Source organism: Capra hircus, chromosome 3, assembly GCF_001704415.2.
Source record: "Capra hircus breed San Clemente chromosome 3, ASM170441v1, whole genome shotgun sequence".
Classification (NCBI taxonomy): Eukaryota; Metazoa; Chordata; class Mammalia; order Artiodactyla; family Bovidae; genus Capra; species Capra hircus.
In genome coordinates, this window is record NC_030810.1 from 41,068,619 (window position 1) to 41,089,624 (window position 21,006).

General features: G+C 39.9%; 1 protein-coding gene across 3 annotated transcripts in view; it reads left to right on the forward strand.

Moving 5' to 3' along the window:
• The window catches only part of LEPR (leptin receptor), a 156,998-nt gene that overhangs the window by 44,619 nt on the left and 91,373 nt on the right, over positions 1-21,006 (forward strand). Inside the window, exons 1-2 of one of the 3 annotated variants that reach the window (XM_018045222.1) lie at positions 12,370-12,825; positions 13,136-13,180. The exons of the other annotated variants lie outside the window; for them this stretch is intronic. The gene's annotated coding sequence lies outside the window, so the exon portion shown is untranslated. Of the gene's footprint in view, positions 1-12,369; positions 12,826-13,135; positions 13,181-21,006 lie in introns of those variants that run through there. 3 annotated transcript variants of the gene reach the window in all.

The window sequence follows — 21,006 nt, forward strand, 5'->3', positions numbered from 1 at the left end:
CCTGGATGGAATCCTGAAACAGGAAAGAACATGAATTAAACGCGAATGAAATCTGAATGAAGCATGGACGTCAGTTAAAAATTGTGTATCAATATTCGTTCATTCACTGTGACAAATGCATCATACTAATGTAAGATGTCAATAGGGAAGTGTGGGTGTGAGGCATATTGGAACTCTACTATCTTTAAAACTTTTCCTTAAATCTAAGACCAAAAGGGAACATTTATTTAAAAATTCCTATTCCAAGTTTCACCCTACAGTGTTAAATCAGATTATCTGGGGTGTGAGCAAGGCATTGGTATTTCATTTTTTTAAGATCCCAAGTGATGACAATATGCAGCGTAGTTTGGGAACCTCTAGGGCAGATGTCTCTGAGGCATGGAGGCTATATTTTGGCATTCCTCAATTCATTTAAAATGGCCCAAACTAAATAAAAGTGTTCCTTCTATTTAATAGCGTTGTGAGGCTGAGTTTTTAATAATGAATGTGATAAAAATAAAGTACTGGAACAAGTTGCCTATTTGAGCACCACTTGATGCTACACCATTGACCATGGAGCCACTAATTGACAAATGTATCAAGCATATAATTACAAACTATTATATCTTAAAATAAAATTTCTCTTGTAATTTTCCTGAAATTGAAATTTAAAAAAATCCACGTGTGTATTCCTTCCTCTATCTGTCTCAGTCCCTCTCACCAGAGTATATCATGATGTTCTAGTGGATCCATTTCCCACCCCTTTTTGACCTATTCTGTGCTCCCTGGGGCTGACTCTCTGAATTGCACTATGCAGGGCCCCATGCCCTCTGACTTACAGCTGGGTTCATGCAGGATGGAGGAGATGGATAGGGTACTGTATGCCCCATTCTTTCCCTTCCTCATCATAGTTCTAGCAGTGGCTTCTTTTGTCGTCAGTCCAGTTCCTGTCATCTCCAGCTCTCACTTAACTCTGGAGACACTGTTCCCTTTCCTTAGCCCTTCAGGCCCCAAGGAAGTAATGGCTTCCTGCTGTGGCTAGTCTCGGTAACTCACCACTTTTTTTGTTGGATTTTTAAAAATTTGCCTGCACCTCTATAAATAGTCTCTTCACCGAAATATTTTTAGTTTCACCCTTAGAAAGTGCCATCTGTGCTCTGTCAGAATTATGATGGAAACAATCAGTATATCGTTGTCTACTCTGGGTACTTGGAAATGATGACCACTCCCTTTAAAAAAAAAAGTTGAGATAATGGTCTGCTTACTCCATTGGCCTTAAACTGTCCTCTATTTTGTGAAGGGATGTGGCTAGAAGAGTACATTATTTTCCCTAAATCTTTATTTGGCAAAGAAAAAGTTGGCAAACATATGCTGGTTCACCACGCATTCTTGAAATTTCACTTTTGAAATCCAGAGTGTGGGAACCATTGATCTAGATGAGTGTTTGACTTTGAAACGTTCAGGGAATTCAGCTGTAACTCGTTTTACCACAAGAATCTTACAAATCTAGCGAAAGACGCCAATGTGAAAGTTGTCATGGCAGGCACTCTAGTTTCTGGGGTTCAGTTGTTTGTATAACTGATGGTCTCACTCCTGGTGAAGAGGGAACTAGTATCAGGGGAAAACAGAAGGAACTATAAAAATTGAAGCGGTTATTTTCTGCATCTTTCAGGATTGCATGTCATCGGAGATCTGATTGAGGAAGGGCTAGAGAAAAGATATGGATGCATCTGGAAGTTTTAGTGAGAAGTTGAAAAGACTCTTCCATCATTTGTGGAGTTTTGGTGAGAGTGACCCAGAACTTCTAAATTCACAGATCCAGAAACATCTGATTTGAACTATTCAAATTCTTTTATCATAAATAATTACAGAGGCTCATTTATAGATGACTCCATTGCTAAGCAACACAAAACTGTCATTAGAAATTTGTGTTTCAAACGAAATGTGTTTCATAATGCCAAGAACAGTCAATTTATAATGGAAACAAAATCTCTGAAGTGCCCTGTTCTTGGTAGAGAAAATAGGGTATATATTTATCACAGTTCAGTCTCCTTGACTTTAAAATTATTCTATGTTGGGAATGAGATATCCTTCTCTGCTGTGTTTTATCACATTTAATTTGGACTGCGAAGGCACTGACATGTTTGGGTTTTTTGTTTGTTTGTTTGTTTTCATCTTTTAAAATCATTCTTTTTTTCTTTTAATAGGATTTTTATTTTATTTTAATTTATTTATTTTTAAATTGAAGGATAATTGCTTTATAGAATTTTGTTGTTTTCTGTCAAACATCAGCATGAATTAGCCATAGGTTTTGTTTTTATACTCATTGCTTTCTTTTTAACACAAGAAAGACACAAAACAATCTTTTAAAATTCATTCTTTATATACTTTGACAATGGAGTTTTAGAAAGGTCAAATAGCTTTGTCATAGAGAGGAAAATTTTTTTTTTCCTCACACAGCTAAAATCCAGACACAATCTATTGTTTACATAGCATGAAACAAGAATTGGTAAACTCAAGGATTTTCTTTCTCTTTACATTTCTACTACTGAAACAAATTAATATAGAAACTTTAAACCTTGGTATATTTTCTCCTTTATCTGGTGGTAAACAGTGGTTGATAAAAAGCCTGGTTATGTCAGTAACTATGTTTTCTACCTTGCGGAGAGATGCAGCTGGTGAGAGGGAATGAAGCCCACCTGTGCTGGGAAGCAGAGAGGAGACTGAGAAGCTACTGATGGTTTTAGGGTTCTTGAAGACTAGCAACATGTCTGCTCTTCCTGTTACTTGACCATTCAATTTTACCTAATTCCGTGAAATAAAAATCCCTCCTTTTGGCTATTATGTTGGGTTAGCTTATTACAACTGAATTAGCTCAAGTAAAAAGAGGGACCTAAAGAAAGATCCCAAGGTAGCTCCAGACTTAGAAAATTGATCAGCGGGGCTTCAGGAAGATAAGAGTAGGCACTCAGGCAGGCACCCAGAGCCTAGGACCAGGAGTTAGGTACCATCAAGACTCACTTTGCCCTCATGTGGCCTCTGTGGAGGAATCATTTGATACATTACCTGCTATGTTTTCTCCCCAGTATTTACCCCTTAACCCTCTTCCACTCATGGATATTGTTATGTCCATTGCCACAGGAGATGTTATAGCAGACTGTGTTTGAGTCTCAGAAACAGAGACCAGGAACTAATTCAAGTTCTGAGCACTAGGAAAGCTTTCCCAAGTTCAGTTCAGATCAGTTGCTCAGTCGTGTCCAACTCTTTGCGACCCCACGAACTGCAGCATGCCAGGCCTCTCTGTCCATCATCAACTGCTGGAGTCTACCCAAACTCATGTCTATTGAGTGATGCCATCCAATCATCTCATCCTCTGTTGTTCCCTTCTCCTCCTGCCCTCAATCTTTCCCAGCATCAGGGTCGTTTCAAATGAGTCAATTCTTTGCAGCAGGTGGCCAAGTATTGGAGTTTCAGTTTCAGCATCAGTCCTCCCAATGAACACCCAGGACTGATCTCCTTTAGGATGGACTGGTTGGATCTCCTTGCAGTCCAAGGGACTCTCAAGAGTCTTCTCCAACACCACAGTTCAAAAACATCAATTCTTTGGTGCTCAGTTTTCTTTATAGTCCAACTCTCACATCCATACACAACTACTGGAAAAACCATAGCCTTGATTACATGGACCTTTGTTGGCAAAGTAACGTCTTTCCTTTTTAATACGCTGTCTAGGTTGGTCATAACTTTCCTTCCAAGGAATAAGCGTCTTTTAATTTCATGGCTGCAATCACCATCTGCAATGATTTTGGAGCCCCCCAAAATAAAGTCAGCCACTGTTTCCACTGTTTCCCCATCTATTTGCCATGAAGTGATGGGACTGGATGCCATGATCTTCGTTTTCTGAATGTTGAGCTTTAAGCCAACTTTTTCACTCTCTTCTTTCACTTTCATCAAGAGTCTCTTTAGCTCTTCTTCACTTTCTGCCATAAGGGTGGTGTCATCTGCATATCTGAAGTTATTGATATTTCTCCCAGCAATCTTTTTTTTTTCATATTTTTTTATATCTTCTCCCAGCAATCTTGATTCCCAAGTTAGGGAGAGAAGAATGCCCAGAGGGAAGCAAGAGAAAGAGAGAGGCCCACAGAGAAAAAGGCCCTGCGCCCATAGATGATTCCATCACTAAGCAGCACCCAGTGATGATTTGTGTTTATTGGTATTTTAATTGAATATTTTTCATCCTATCAAGTACAATCTATAATTGAAACAAAAATTTTGAAGTATCCTGTGAAGTTTCTATCGTCCTATGCGGGAGTGGTAACAGACACTCCCAATGAATCTAGGGGAACTCCAAGAGTTGAGAGAATCCCAGAGTAGGAATAGCCACTGTCCTTTAACACCTAGGTAGAGATCAGGATGGAGAGAAGGCCCTGGAGCTATTGGCAGCTCGAGGCAGCTTGGGACAGTACATAGGAATGGCTGTGTGATGAAGGAAGTCAAACCTACAGCAGCCTTGTAAAGTTCCAACTTGACTCCCTTAAGGCATAGGAGCAGTAGGATAATTCCTGAGAGTAGCATATACATGGTTTGGGGCCCTGGAAAGCCTCACCAAGGTGCCTACAGCCCAGAGAGGTGTTGGTGAACACCTCAGCATTCTGCAGAAAAGCTTCAGGGGCCAATAAGGAGAGTCATTAATCCTGAAGTGACCTTTGGCATGAACCCATGCAGATCAGCTCCTGAAAAACAGATGAGATGGAGTCAGATGCCAAGTTCAACAGATGACAAGAAGCAGTACCTTCGTTTATCCTGGGCCTTGCTTTCCCTTCCTCTCCACTGCCCCCTGCCTAGACGTTAAGAAAAAGAAATAGGACCTAGCATTCACTGAGGTTTAGTTTCTATCAATTGGTAAAACAGGATTTCACTGAAAAAATTAGCTTATTGGCATAAAAAAAAATTGACATACTTTCTCAATACCTGCTTATATGGCTTGAAATTCAAATTCTGTATTCTACTGCAGACTGTGTTTACTCCTGTGGTAGAGAGTCTGGCTGCTGGCAAGCGTAGCTCACAACCACAGAGAGTCATATCTGAGAGGAGAAAGCACTTCATCTTCCCTTCGGCTCCCACCCCAGGGACCCATTCCAGCTTTTATTGGCAAAGCCTCAGGAGGACAGCTTTGACTGGCCATCCTCTAGTCATGGTCTTACCTCAGTGACCAATTATAGAGCCAGGAGTGTAAGATGCTACCATAGATCCAGCTTGGATGACATGCTTCTGTAGCCTTGGAAGCCAGTTTGCTGTAACTGGCAGCCCCAACAGGATCTACGTGCCTGGAGTCAGGGAGGAGCAGTTCCTCTGCCAAAAGGAGACTCTGACAAGAAGAAGAGGAGAAGGGGGGGTGGCTGATGAAACAGTGCATATCCTCTATAATCTGTTTGTATTGGGTACCAGTTTAGTGTCTGTGCGTGCTCTGTGCTCAGATGTGTCTGACTCTTTGTAACCCTACGGTCTGCAGCCTGCTAGGCTCCTCTGTCCATGGGGTTTTTCAGGTACGAATACTGGAGTGGGTTGCCATTTCCTCCTCCAGGGGTATCTTCCCAACCCAGGGTTTGAACCCGTGTCCTCTGTGTCACCTGCATTGACTTCTTTACCACTGAGCTACCCAGAAAGCCCTATTAATCTGATAGGACAATGCTAATAAAGGTTTCCTTAATGCCACATTGGTATGATCAAGGAAAGTAACTAAAATAATGAACAGGATACTTCATCATTTACAGACTAATAGTTTAGTGTTAGAACCAGGCCCCTGAAAATTAAAAAAAAGACAAAACCTCCCACAACACTTAGTCTTTTCATTGTAAATTTGTAAATTTTGCATCAGTTTAACTATGAGACTTGGTTTATAGGCCAGTGAACAGTCCCTGGTTCTTTTTGCTCTCAAATCCCATTACCCTCATGCAGAGAACAAAGTGCCTTGTGCTATGTGAAAATCATAGCACACATGTACCAATCACCAGGCTTCCCAGGTGGCTCAGTGTTAAAGCACCTGGCTGCCAATGAACACAGGGGAATGTGGGTTTGATCATGGGTCAGGAAGATTCCCCTGGAGGAGGAAGTGGCAACCCACGCCAGTATTCTTGCCTGGAAAAAATCCCATGGACAGAGGAGCCTGGTGTGCTGCAGTTCATAGGGTAGCAGAGTTGGATACGACTGAGTGGCTGAGCACACATGCTTGTACCAATCGTCAGGATTATCAGAGATACTGACCACTTAAGACCCATAGGAACTTAAATCTGAAAAGCATTTCTATGAAAATTTCATTCAGCCGCATGATTCTGAAATGATTCTAGTTCATTCACAGCAGCATTTTCAGGCAACTGTCTGGCAGTAATTTCCAGACATTTATTCTCTTAATTTACTTGTAGTCTTTCAGATCAAAGAAATAATAATTACTTTGATATTATACATGTTTCAATGCCATTCTCCCAAATCATCCCACCCTCTCCCTCTCCCACAGAGTCCAAAAGACTGTTCTATACGTCTGTGTCTCTTTTGCTGTCTCACATACAGGGTTATCATTACCATCTTTCTAAATTCCGTATATATGCACCAGTATACTGTATTGGTATTTTTCTTTCTGGCTTTCAGTTCATCTACCTCATTAGAACGGATTCAAATGTATTCTTTTTAATGGCTGAGTAATACTCCATTGTGTATATGTACCACAGCTTTCTTATCCATTCATCTGCTGATGGACATCTAGGTTGCTTCCATGTCCTGGCTATTATAAACAGCTGCAATGAACATTGGGGTACACGTGTCTCTTTCAATTCTGGTTTCCTCAGTGTGTATGCCCAGCAGTGGGATTGCTGGGTCATAAGGCATTGAAACGTGTATAATATCAGATAAGAAACGAATCACCAGTCCAGGTTCGATGCAGGGTGCAGGATGCTTGGGGCTGGTGCACTGGGATGACCCAGAGGGATGGTGTGGGGGGTGAGGTGGGAGGGGGGTTCGGGATTGGGAACACGTGCACACCCGTGGCAGATTCATGTTGATGCGTGGCAAAACCAATATAATATTGTAAAGTAAAAAAAACAAACAAACAAACAAATAAAAAAATAAAAACAAAAAAAAATTTTTTAAAGGAAATAATAATTACTTTGGATTAAGCATGATATTTGAATAACTTTGTAATTTCTCTTACACCTTGATGCTCACTTTTGGTAAAGAGGTAAATAGCTAATAAATATGAAGATATAGCATGAAATACTGAACTAATGTAATAAAAGATAAATTCTTTGAGGAAAAGTCATATTTTAGTCCAGGTTCTGCTACATATTTTAAGATTGGAATGAAAGAAGTTTTATTCTTGGTAGTAAATTGCAAGCAAATAATCTGACTGATTTACCTTTCAACTAGAATTAGATTCTTGGTCATAGTTCAAAAGCCACTGAGAGGGAATTCCTTGCTGGTCCAGGGATTAGGATACCATGCTTCCACTGCACTAAGATCCTTCATGCCATATGGCATGGCCAGAAAACAAACAAACAAAAATGGCTGCTGTGAAACTACTGGGTGTTTAGATAAGCTCAAGAATGTATTATACAGCATGGAGAATATAGCCAATATTGTGTAATAACTGTAAGTTGAAAGTACCCTTTCAAAATTGTGTAAAAAAAAATAATAAGACTAAATAGCTGCTATGACTTCCATTGGTATTATATACCTTTCTAGGTAGTCAGGAGTAATGCAATTTTCCCTTATTTATGTTGGCAGCATTCTAAAGAGAGAGAGAGAAAAATAAAGATGTTCCAATAGATTAGGAGCTCATTTAGATGAGTCACAGGTAGGGCCTGCTGGCCAGTGAACAGCACCTGACAGTACCTGGGTTGCCCCAGGCCTTCAGGAGGATCTGAATGATTCTAGTTTCCAGGAATAGATTTCAAAGAATGGATGATCTTACATAGATCGTTTCTAATAACTTTTTCCTCTATGAAAGTAACATATGATCATTTTAGATAACTTCAGTTCAGTTCAGTTGCTCAGTCATGTCCGACTCTTTACAACCCCATGAATTGTAGCACGCCAGGACTCCCTGTCCATCACCAACTCCCGGAGTTCCCTCAGACTCATGTCCATCGAGTCCGTGATGCCATCTAGCCATCTCATCCTCTGTCGCCCCCTTCTCCTCCTGGCCCCAATCCCTCCCAGCATCAGGGTCTTTTCCAATGAGTCAACTCTTCGCATGAGGTGGCCAAAGTACTGGAGTTTTAGCTTTAGTATCATTCTTTCCAATGAACACCCAGGACTGATCTCCTTTAGAATGGACTGGCTGGATCTCCTTGCAGTCCAAGGGACTCTCAAGAGTCTTCTCCAACACCATAGTTCAAAAGCATCAATTCTTCAGTGCTCAGCCTTCTTCACAGTCCAACTCTCACATCCATACATGACCATAGGAAAAACCATAGCCTTGACTAGACGGAACTTAGTCAGCAAAGTCAAGTCTCTGCTTTTGAATATGCTCTCTAGGTTGGTCATAACTTTTCTTCCAAGGAGTAAGCGTCTTTTAATTTCATGGCTGCAATCACCATCTGCAGTGATTTTGGAGCCCCCAAAAATAAAGTCTGACACTGTTTCCACTGTTTCCCCATCTATTTCCCATGAAGTGATGGATCAGATGTCATGATCTTCGTTTTCTGAATGTTGAGCTTTAAGCCAACCTTTTCGCTCTCCTCTTTCACTTTCATCAAGAGGCTTTTGAGTTCCTCTTCACTTTCTGCCATAAGGGTGGTGTCATCTGCATATCTGAGGTTATTGATATTTCTCCCAGCAATCTTGATTCCAACTTGTGCTTCTTCCAGCTCAGCGTTTCTCATGATGTACTCTGCATATAAGTTAAATAAGCAGGGTGACAATATACAGCCTTGACGGACTCCTTAGAAAGGGACAATTAGCCAACAAAACAATCTCCTAAATTAGATAATCTAGAGATAGCTACTGGAAACATTTTGGTATACTTCTCATCTTTTTTCCTGTGCCTCTATAATTTAAAATCCACTGAGATTGTGTTATGTATTTAACTCCTATATTATATATGCCATAGAAAGTTAGAATAAAATTCTATTTGGTATATGAATTTTAAACAGTGCAATTGGTAAATATCATTGTGAAGTACTTATTCATAAATAAGCATTTTTTTGTTTTTGTTCTTTTAATTATGCAAATGGAAAACTACAAGATTTGCTTCTTATTCTTCAGTCTAATGCATATTAATTGAGTAATTTCTACATCCAAAATAATGTGATAAATCAGAGAGTGCTTCATTATAAAAAAGACAAAATAAATTTCCAAATGATCATTTGCCAGAAATAGATGAGTTCCAATTTGGGGGTCAGTTAACTGACCCAAAATGGGTCAATTAAGTCAGTGTATTGGTCAATTGATCTTGGTGTATGGTTAAGATTTCAACCAGCAGATGATGACAGTAGGTAATGGTTGAGGGAAAGGTGATATAGAATGGAGGAAGAACATTCAGTATGGAATAGCATGAACACTCTAAGTTATTTGGTTAGGGTGAAATCAATTCTTTTCCCATTTCCTGTTTTCCAGGAGTGCACAGGTGACTCACACCTGGTCATCATATTCCAAGTCATTGGCCACTATGACTGGTTCAGATATGGGCTTGTGACCCACATAAATCAATGAATGAGAGTCAGTTTGGCAGATATTAATACATTGATTGATGGATTATAATTGTAAGAATAGAAGAATAAGAAGGAAACCTAAAGAGGGACGAGGTGAACCAGGAGAGAGTGGCATCATTGAAATCATTGTTTGTAAAGAGTTTCAAGAAGTGATAGCAAAAGAGACACAGATGTATAGAACAGTCTTTTGGACTCTGTGGGAGAGGGCGAGGGTGTGGTGATTCTGGAGAGTGGCATTGAAACATGTATATTATCAAAAAAGAAAAAAAAAGGAAGTGATGCATCAGTATAATGAAATTAATAGTTGAAACTATCAACCAAGATACTTGGACAAAATATTGTATTCATTTTAACTATGACTTCAGTTATGATTGTTCCCAGCAGGATTTGTATCTGTGTAAATAGTTGTATAACGATTTTTTTTTTTTTTGAAAAGATGAGATAGGTGAGCTCATTATGTTCTTTTTTAAATCAAAGATTTCTTTTTAGGGATTTTTTTCCTTCACTTAGAAAAATACTGAATGAGTCAGGGTGTTAATCTGTTTTGCAACAGTAATCCTATCTTTTTATTATGGAGATGTTTTCCACTGTGGTGATAATTGCTTAGTTGATGGGTAGTGATTTATTTTTACTCATCTATTTATTCAACAACTCTTTATCAAGCTTCAGATATGCATCAGACATGGTGCCAGAGGAAATGAGATTCAAATGTGTCCCCTAACCTAGACTGTAAACTCCATAGGAGCTCATGACTCAGAGCTTGCTGCCTGGTAGACATTCAGTATTGGATCACAGTATCAGAAATCCATACATATGGATGTGGGATGTATTTATATATTAATTTAACAATGGGGAATCTATGCTTGGCCTTCATATATTGCCTGTGACTCAAACACGAAATAAAGGCTTGGGCCTTTGAACTTATTTTCCTTACAACAGTTATTCCTCATGAACCCAGGCTTAATGACACTTATTTTTAGCATTTCACATTAAAATAATTAATTATACTTAGCATTGATAGAATTTTAAACGGTGGTCCTGGAATAACACTGTGATACCAAGGTAGACAATAATTTTGGTACCTATTAGTTAACTAGTTTTAGTGTGTTGAGTGGTGACTTCTCCCTAACATATGTCCACATTCTAAACTCCAGTACCTGTGAATGTGACCTTATTTGGAAAAGGGTCTTTGCTGAGCAAATAGGTAAACACTTTTGTTTGTGTGTGTATGTGTGTGTGTGTGTGTGTGTGTGTGTGTATGCATGCATGACTATGCTGGGTCTTCTCGTTGCTGCAAGAGGGCTTCGTTGCTCTGAGACATGTGGGATCTTAGTTCCTAGACCAGGGATCGAACTCACATCCCCTGCATTGGAAGGCGGCTTCTTAATCACTGAATTGCCAGGGGTCTCAACTGAAGATGAGGTGAGATCATCCTGATCATCTGGATGGTTTCCATATCCAAAGACAAATGTCTTTACAGGAGACAGAAAAGAAGACACAGATATGGAGGAGAAGGCCATGTGAAGATGGACAGAGACTGAAGAGATTTAGCTGTGAGCCAATAGAGTTCTGGAGCCACCAGAAGCTGAATGAGCATGTTAGGATTCTCTCCTAAGGCTTGGGGAGGAGTATGGACCTAATAACACCCTGACTTTGGACTTCTGGCCTCCAGAACAGTGAATGAACACATTTCTGGTGTATTAAGCATTGAGTCTGTGGTCATTTAAGGCAATCCTAGAAAACTAAAATGCTAGTTCATATCAAATAATTTCGGATTCTATTGTATTGTTTTATTTTGCAACAATTTGGGGAAGTCAGTATCTCTACTCTAATTCTTGTTTTCATCCAATGAAAATGTTTGTCTCCATTAAAGTGACACTGGTCCCTGGAGGATATTCCCCTCTGGGGAAAGTTCCATTTACAAAGCTCCAGGCGTTGGCCAAGTAAGAGGCTGGGTCGGGGAGCAGGGAGGCATTGCTCCTGGCTCTGCCGTCTCTGGGCTAAGTTGTCTCTGTGTCTCTGATGCCTTATCCTGTGAGGGTGTTAGGCAAGTTCCTTTCTAGAGACCTTTGAAAATGAACCATTCACCCAGTCTAGAGTAGTGTACTCCCTTTTATTCTTTCTTCCACACTCTGTTGGTTTCCTTCATATACTCATCACAGTTGGTAATTAGATGAATACTTGCTTGTCATAGCTTCAAGTTCAAGGAACATAGTAACCGCACTTAGCATGTTGTGCGTCACTCTGTAGGGTCTCAACAAAAAATGTATTAATAAACAAACAAATCAGTGAGTGAACACTTTGAGTGGAGAACAAAAAAGTGCTTATTACTTTGGGGTTGGAATCAGACTGGTCAAGGACGGATTTTTTTAAACATACTACGTCATACGCCATTGAATTTCAAGATTGAAAAGAATTATGCCTTCCTGACAAGCATGACCAAAGTGCTTGGTTGAATCATTCTTGGTGACAGGAAACTCACTACCTCACCACTTCTGATCTTTCCATTTCGCTTTTCTTTCCCACTCCCTTCAGTTATGGAGATCTTTACTGTAGCATTTTGCACACCTGATGCACAAAGGCCTGGAAGTCTGGAAGTAGGAGGGACAGAGGGAATCCCAAGGCCTAGCCCAGGGTCTGAGAGCCGCGGTTCAGTGTGGGCACCGTAGCTGACTGTTGGGTAAAAGCGGTGTCACCTTTCTCGTGGGTTTGCCTGGACTCTAGGCTTCCCTGCGGGCAGGGGGTCCTTCTTTCCAAACTCCTCGCTTTTCCTCCTCGTGCCCGCCACCAGGGGCAGCCTCATCCCCGCTGCCACCCCAGTCACCTACGCGGCCGCCCTGGCGGCTTCGGGGCCGCTCCTCGGGCCCGGGAAGCGGTGGCGGAGGGCGCTGGGCGCGCAGGCGGCCACCCGGCTCTGCCCCGACCTCTCTCTTCCGACTCCCGTGTCTCCCTCCGCTCCCCCTCGGCCCCTCCTTCCACACTCCGCTGCCTCCTCTCCTCGGAGAGCTTCCCGGCACCTTCCGCGACGAGTTTGGAGCCGCCCCACCGCAGAGCCCACGGCCGTCCGAGCGCGAGCGACGCAGGTGTCCGAGCCCCCGCGCCGCCGTCGTCTTCGCCTCCGCCTGGGTGGGACCTGGGCCTCGAGGTGGGATCCAACTCTCTCTCCGCCACCCCTACGGCTCCTCCTCCTGCACCTGGCCAGGCGAGGAGGCAGGCGCTCGGGCGCGCGCGGGCGGCTGGAGCCCGCGAGCCACCTGGGGTCCGAGAGGCCGGGGCGGGTCCGGCGGCGTCACCGGAGGGTCGGCGGGGACTCTCGTTCCCCCGGGGCAGGCGCTCCGGGGTAACCCTGGGCGAGAAGCATCGGGGCGCGCGGCCGAGGGCATTCGGCCCAGCCTGGGCGCGAACCTGCCCGGCGCCCCCGAAAGGACTTGCCATCCGGCCAACTTCTTTTCCAGGTCTCCTCGCTACTTTGGAAACTGAAGGGACTGCGACGGAAACCAGTAAGCCCTGGGGCCCGGAGGAGGAAAGATTTGTTGGTTTGGATGACAAAAGGGAAACAAATGTGCTGTAGGGGTGGTTTAGCTTCTGTTTCCACCATCTACGCTCTCCCCAAGCGTATTAATAGAGCAAAACAAAACAACAAAACCCAATCCCAACCAAAGCACTTATTTAAAGGAAATTGTAGGTGTGAGAAAAAGAGACCGAGCTGAGGAATCACTTTGGAAACCCCAGGTAGGATGAGGCCATTTGAGAAAGTTGATATTTGGGGTGCTCTTTCTAGAACGTGGGTTGGCAAAGGCCAAGAGAAGACTGGCTCTTTTAAGCCAGAGGGGGTTCATTGTATTGAGGGGCTGCCGGAGTGTCCTCTGTTAACCTTCATTTCCTCAAGTATTAAAGTATGTTGAGACAGATGCTCTTCAGAGCTCTGGACTGGGAGTCAGAAAATCTGGCTTTGATATGATTTGTATTTACAGTGACAACTGTGGCTCATTTAACCTCTGGGTCTCCGTTTCCTCATCTGTCAAGTTAGAGGGTTGGTTTACAATTCTGAGGGCCTCTTGATAATATCTAAGATGTTTCCCAGCTTAAGATTTATAATTCTTTGACTTTTTAACATTTACAAACATTACTAGGTTTATAATTTCATGAAATTAAAAAAAATTGTATTGATCTTGGCATTTTTTTGTAATATGCACTTATGGTTTATGCATTTAAGGCTTTTCAACCAAAATTTAAAGAGAAAAACACTCTTTTAGCTTAGAAATATATAGTTTGTATGTAAATATTTAGATCATCTTTCAGTCTAGCTTAAAAAATCACATTCAACTTGAAGTTAATATTTGCAACACTGCAACAAAAACATGTGGCTTTAGCATAGTACCTGTTCACTTTCAGTATGGTATATTTGGAGGAAATAAAAATTGTTTTGGAGGAAAACAAAAATTGCATCTTTCCTGTCAATTTCTGTTCTTGAACAGTGTGTTACTTTTTAGCATGATATTGTGTGCAGAATATTAAAAATTGTCTTCAGAACACTTTAGAGCCTGTCTGAAATTAAGCTCAATAGCATAGATGCCAATTTTAGTAATGTATTTTAGTTGTCTTGGAATGAATCCCAGAAAAATAGCAGAGGTTAACTAAACAGATAAGCTAGAAATTAGGAATTGACACACACACTCAAAGTTGTACAGGGAGTGTGTACTATAAAGTGTCACTGATATTTTTATTTCCTTTTGGTAAAAAGCAGACAGCAACCAACTGTTGACTTGTTTTAGCAGACAGAATGTTAGGATAGCTTTTGTTGTTACTTGTAATTCAAAATTACTTGAGACTTAGTCATCAGTAGTTAGGATAGGTTAATAAATGTCTGTGGCTCTTTTTGGTGGTGTTGATCTAAAATAAAATAATGTACTCACACCCAGCACATGCTCTTTATTCTTTTTGGGAGAGTGGAATAAATTGGAAGCAGTCTTTTATGAGGGCTTCCCAGGTGGCTTTAGCAGTAAAGAACCTGCTTGCCTATGCAAGAGACATGAGATGATGGGAAGTTCCCTGGGTCAGGAAGATCCCCAGGTCAGGAAGATCCCCTGAAGCAGGGCACGACAACCTACTCCAGTATTCTTGCCTGGAAAATCCCATGGACAGAGGAGCCTGGTGGGCTATAGTTCATAGACGCACAAAGAGTCGGATTTGACTGAAGTGATTTAGTATGTACCTACTCTTTTATAAACACATTTAAATTTATTTTCCTTGCCTTTTCACCTTTGGACTGGAAGTGCCATCAATTATTCAGGCGTTTGTCTTCCATCATAGTCTCTGGTGAAGTAGATGCTCATCGCCTTGCAAGAGATACCCAAAGAGTTAAGGAAATTGGTTGTTGAATGAACAGAGAGTAGTAGAACTCAAATATCTTGGCTTCTAGTCTCTTGGAAAACAATTGAAAACAGTGGATGGATCTGCTCACAGTCCAACTCATTCATGGTTTGGGAGGGCCATTCTAGTTGGCAGAAGCTCTACTTCTCTTTTGTAATGAAATTACCGAGAGAAAACAGCCGTGTCTTCAGTTAGATCACTGTTATATAACTAAAAGGTTTGTGTTTGTGAAGGGCAGTATCCCAGGGGGGGTCTTAGAACTTAAAAGATACCCAGAGAAAGGAAAGAATTGCCTTGGCAGGTACTGTACTGCATTTTTCATACTGAGAGCCAAATGCATACTGAAAAATATGTCCTGTGGAGTTAAAAATGAAGAAAGGGACTTACAGTCTGCTCTAATTCTTTTAAGATTTTTATGTGATTTACAAATTCCAGTTTTAATTAAATTGCAAATGTTCACCTCCTGGACAGACCTAGTACGTGTAACCTTTTGGCGTATTCAGATTTGGTCTGGTCATAATTTGAAGTATTCCTTCTTAAGTATTTTTTAAAACTTCTGTAACTCCATAGTGATTTTACTTGTTGTCTTTTCACACACATGATCTTATTAATCTGTAAATATTTTGAACTATGACATACACAGGGAGAAGAGTACATAAAACAAATGTTGGTACTGGTTTACAAATAATATAGCAAATCACTGTAACCAATGAGTTCAGTTGCTCAGTTGTGTCTGACTCTTTGTGACCCCATGAACTGCAGCACGCCAGGCTTCCCTGTCCATCATCAACTCCTGGAGCCTGCTTAAACTCATTTCCATTGAGTTGGTGATGCCATCCAGCCATCTCATCCTCTGTTGTCCCCTTCTCTTCTTGCCTTCAATTTTTCCCAGCATGAGGGTCTTTTCCAGTGAGTCAGTTCTTCGCATCAGGTGGCCAAAGTATTGGAGTTTCAGCTTCAACATGAGTCCTTCCAATGACTATTCAGGACTGATTTCCTTTAGGATGGACTGGTTTGTAATTGTAACTGTTTTGTAATTGTAACAGGTAATTCAAGGCAAATACTCATTATTCACCATACAAATAAGAGAACATGCCAATACCCAGAAACCTTTTTCTTGTTCCTTCCTTCCTTATCTTGTTCCTTCCTTATCACAGTTTTCCTTTTATTTAAAAAATTATATGCGCACAGGAGGCATCCTTTCATAGATTTTCTTGCTTAGCATTATGTTTATGAGACTGAGCCATTTCCTCTCCCTTTTAAAGCATTAACTTTCAAAAAGAGGTGTCTATATTCATATATCATAGATATCATTTGATTGCTTTTTCACATTCTCTCTTAAACCTAGTTCTGTCACTCTTATTTTCAGGACTCTGCCCACTGTCACCGGTGACATCACCTTTCCCAAATTCAATGGGCAGTTGTCACCTTTGATCTTACGTCACCTGTTGGTAGCACTGTCAGTTAGCACCCTTTGCTCTCCGTGATACTTCTTTGTTGGGCTCCAGGATGCCATGTATTCTTGATTTTTCCTGCTTCTTCACTAGCCATTACTTTCTCTCCCCTTTGCTGGTCTCTCTTCTGCTCTCAGAGGTTTTAACCTTAGATTGTCTTCAGCTTACTCTGGTCATCATATTTTAAATTGCACATCTTACCTTGCAAAACACTTTCCCCTTCCTTAGCTTTTCCTCATGTTCTTACCACATTTAAAAATACTTACTGACTTATTATTAATCTTTTTTTTTCCTGTCTTATTTTTATTAGAATGCAGACTCCATGAGGGTGGATTTTTTTTTCCCCTGTTTTATTCACTGTTGTATCCCTAGTACCTGAAACAGAGCCAAGCATGTAAGGGGAGCTTAGTAACATTTTTGTTGTTGTTGATTGAATGCTGTTGCTGACAGCGACTGTTTGTTCATTTTTATTTCTGGATATATTTTGTTTTATGAAAATAATAATTTTATTTTTTACTCATTGTGATTAAGGGTATTTGGATCATTTCTACCCTCTCCTTCCCTCTCTCCCTTTTGTCTTTCCTTCTTTCCTGACTTCCTCCCTCCTTTGTCCTTCCTCCCCTCCCCCTCTCTCCCCCTTCCTCCTTCTCTCTTCTTCCTCTCTCTTTCCCTCCTTTCCTTTCTTTTACTGTCATAAATAAACCACTGATGATTCTTCTTCTACAAATGTCATGGTGCTTAGATGTAGGAGTTTCTTTTTGTTGTTCAGTTGCTCAGTGACTCTTTGTGACTCTTTGTGACACCATGGACTGCAGCATGCCAGGCTTCCCTGTCCTTCACTACCTCCTAGAATTTACTCAAATTCATGTCCATTGAGTTGGTGATGTCATCCAACAATCTTGTTCTCTGTGTCTTTAGAGCATAAAACTCCTAGTCAAATTTCTAGATCACAGGGTTTGCAGATATCAGCTTTATTAGACAGTGCCATGCTTTTCCAGCATGTTTCTACCCATTTATATTCCTACTTTCATCCCTCTACGTTTCTGCCAAAATTTAGTGTTATCAGAAACTTTAATTTTTGCCCATCTGGTGGGTATGTATTATCTCATTGCCTTTTGTTTCTTTAATTACTGGTGAGATGGAGCCTATTATCTGTAAAAATAGGCTAGGTTATGCTTTGGTAACAAATTATCCCCGAATCTCATTGACTTAATGTAATAAAGACTTATTTGTCACTCAAGTAAAGTTTCCTCTGGTTTAGGACATCTCTCCAGCATAATTATTTTCAGAAACTTAGAAGTCTAAATTCAGGAAACTGCTATCATTCTGTACAACCTGGAACACAGGACTTTCCCATTTGATGTAGTATGGAGAAAATTGTGGATAATTGTGAACTAACTTTAAATGCCTCCATCTAGAAGTGACATGAATGATTTGCACTCACACTTTAGATGCAAAAGAAATCCTAACTTCAGGGACACAGGGAAGGTTAATCCTCTGTGGTAAAAGGAAAAATAAGGGTGAATACTGGTTATCTATTTTTGTGTTAATAAGATACCCCCAAATTTAGTGGCTTAAAACAACAAATACTTGTTATTGATATATTCAAATACCAAGTGTTAACATGTGTGTGGGTCTGTTTCTGAGCTTTGTATTTCTTCTTTATGTCTCTTTCTGTAATTACCGCAGGTTTAAATTGTCTTGCTATCTGGTAAGTCGGGGAGTGAATCGTCCCTCTTTGTCCGGTTTTTTCAGGAGTTTTATACCATTCTTTGGCCCTTTATCTTTCCATACATGTTTTTCAAATTGGCTTATCAAGTTCTGAAAAGTTTGTTAGGAATTTAATGGAGATTCCATTGAGATTGTTTTGAGTCTATAAACAAAAGGAAATTGATACTCTATAAATATTCAGTTTTAGAATACATGACTGTCTCTCAATATATTTAGATCCTCTCTAACATGACAATATTATAATAATATTATAATAGTATAATTTTTCTCTTAGGAGTCCTTGAACATTTTGTTCCATTTTTTTATAGAAACTGCATGTTTTTGAAATTATCTTAAATGATGTCTTTTCAAAAAATTCATTGTCGTTCTGCTACTGTCATAGAGAAATAAACTTGATCTCTAAAAGTATTTTAAAAACAATAGGTTTATTGGACTATAATTCATATATCATAAAATTTTCCTTTTATAGTGTACAAATAGTACAGTACCAGTACACTATAGTGTACTGGTTTTCAGTACATGAACACAGTTATGTAACCATTACCATTATTTAATTTTAAAGCTTTATTATAATTCCCGAAGCAACCCCATACCCCTTAGCAGTCACTCCCTAAGTTCCCTTCTCTGATCTCTGGAAATTATTGATTTACTTTCTGTGTCTATGGGTTGCCCATTCTGGACATTTTATATTAATAAAATCATAGGGGCTTTGGTGAACAGATTCTTTCACTTAGCATGCTATTTTTAAGATTTATCCATGCTGTATCATGGATCAGTACTTCGTTCTTCTTTTTAATCATAAAAGAACATTTTCTTGGGGTTTACATTGAAAACATGATTCCATGGAAATACTTCATTCTTTTTATGGCCAAATAATATTTTATTGTATGGATATACCACATTTTGTTCATTCACTCATCAGTTGATGAATATTTGGGTAGTTTCCACTTTTTGACTATTATGAATAGTGCTGTTACTAATATTTGCATATAAGTTTTTGTGTGAACATATGTTTTCATCTCTTGGGTATATACCTAGGAGTAGAATTGCTCAGTCATATGGCAACATTATGTTTAACGTTTGAAAATGTGCCTGTTTTCCAAAGCAGTTTTCAACATTTTATATTCCCACCAGCAATGCATTAACAGGGGTTTCAATTTCTCCATCTCCTTGTCAACACTTGTTACCATCCAAAACTTTAAGATATCATAGTGAATGTGAAGTGATACTCATTATGGTTGTGAGTTGCATTTTCTGATGACTGATGATCTTGAGCATTTTTTTTTCATGTGCTTGTTGGCCATGAAAAGATATTTATATATCTTGAGAAATGTTCTTTGCTTGTTTATTAATTGGATTGCTTGTCTATTTTTGTGGTTGGTATGAGAGTTCTTTATATAGTGTACAATCTCTTTTAAGATACAGAATTTCAAATATTTTCTCCCATCCTGTGGGATTTTCACTTATTTGAAGGTATCCTTTGAAGCCCCAAAGTTTTAAATTTTAATTGTCTAGTTAATCTATTTTTATACTTAGTTTTGGTGTCATATCTAAAAAGCCGTTACCTATTTCAGGGTTGAAGAGTTTTACTTCTGTGTTTTACATATGAGAATATTATAGTTTTAGCTTTTGTATTTTAGTTTTTGATTACTTTGAATATATAGAATGAAGGAAAGGACCAATTTCTTTCTTTTGCATCTGGATATCTACTTGTCACAGCACCATTTATTGAAAGACCATTCTTTCCTCATATCTAGATATCTTGTTAAAAACCATTTTAAAGATTTATTTCTGGACTCTCAGCTTTATTCCATTGCTCTATTTCTGTCCTTTTATGAGGTACCACATTGTCTTGATTCAGTTGAGTTCAGTTCAGTTTAGTCGCTCAGTTGTGTCCGACTCTTTGTGATCCATGGACTGCAGCGTGCCAGGCCTCCCTGTCCATCATCGACTCTTGGAGCTTGTTCAAACTCATGTCCATTGAGTCAGTGATGCCATCCAACCATCTCATCCTCTGTCTTCCCCTTCTCCTCCTGCCTTCAATCTTTCCCAGTATCAGGGTCTTTTCCAGTGAGTCAGTTCTTCACATCAGGTGGCCAAAGAATTGGAGTTTCAGCCTCAGAATCAGTCCTTCCAATGAATATTCAGGACTGATTTCCTTTAGGATGGACTGGTTGGATCTCCTTGCAGTCCAAGGGACTCTCAAGAGCCTTCTGCAACCCCACAGTTCAAGAGCATCAGTTCTTTGGCGCTCAGCTTTCCTTATAGTCGAGCTCTCACATCTATACATGACTACTGGAAAAACCATAGCTTTGACTAGACAGATCTTTGTCAGCAAAGTAATGTCTCTGCTTTTTATGTGCTATCTAGGTTAGTCATAGCTTTTCTTTCAAGGAGCAAGCATCTTTAAATTTAGTGGCTGCAGTCACTGTCTGCAGTGATTTTGGAGCCCAGGAATATAAAGTCTTTCTCTGTTTCCATGGTCTCCCCATCTATTTGCCATGAAGTGGTGGGACCAGATGCCATGGTCTTAGTTTGATTGTCTTGATTACTGTAGCTTTGAAGCAAAGTTTGAAATCAGAAGTGAATCCTCTAATTTGATTCTTTTTTTTCAATATTGTTTTAGCTATTCACTTGTGAATACATATGGATTTTAGAATCAGCTTGTCAATGTCGGTACAAAATGTCACTATAAATTTGAAAGGATTATATTGAATCAAATTCAGAAGTATTGCCATCTTAATAAAAGTTCTTTCAGTCTATGAACA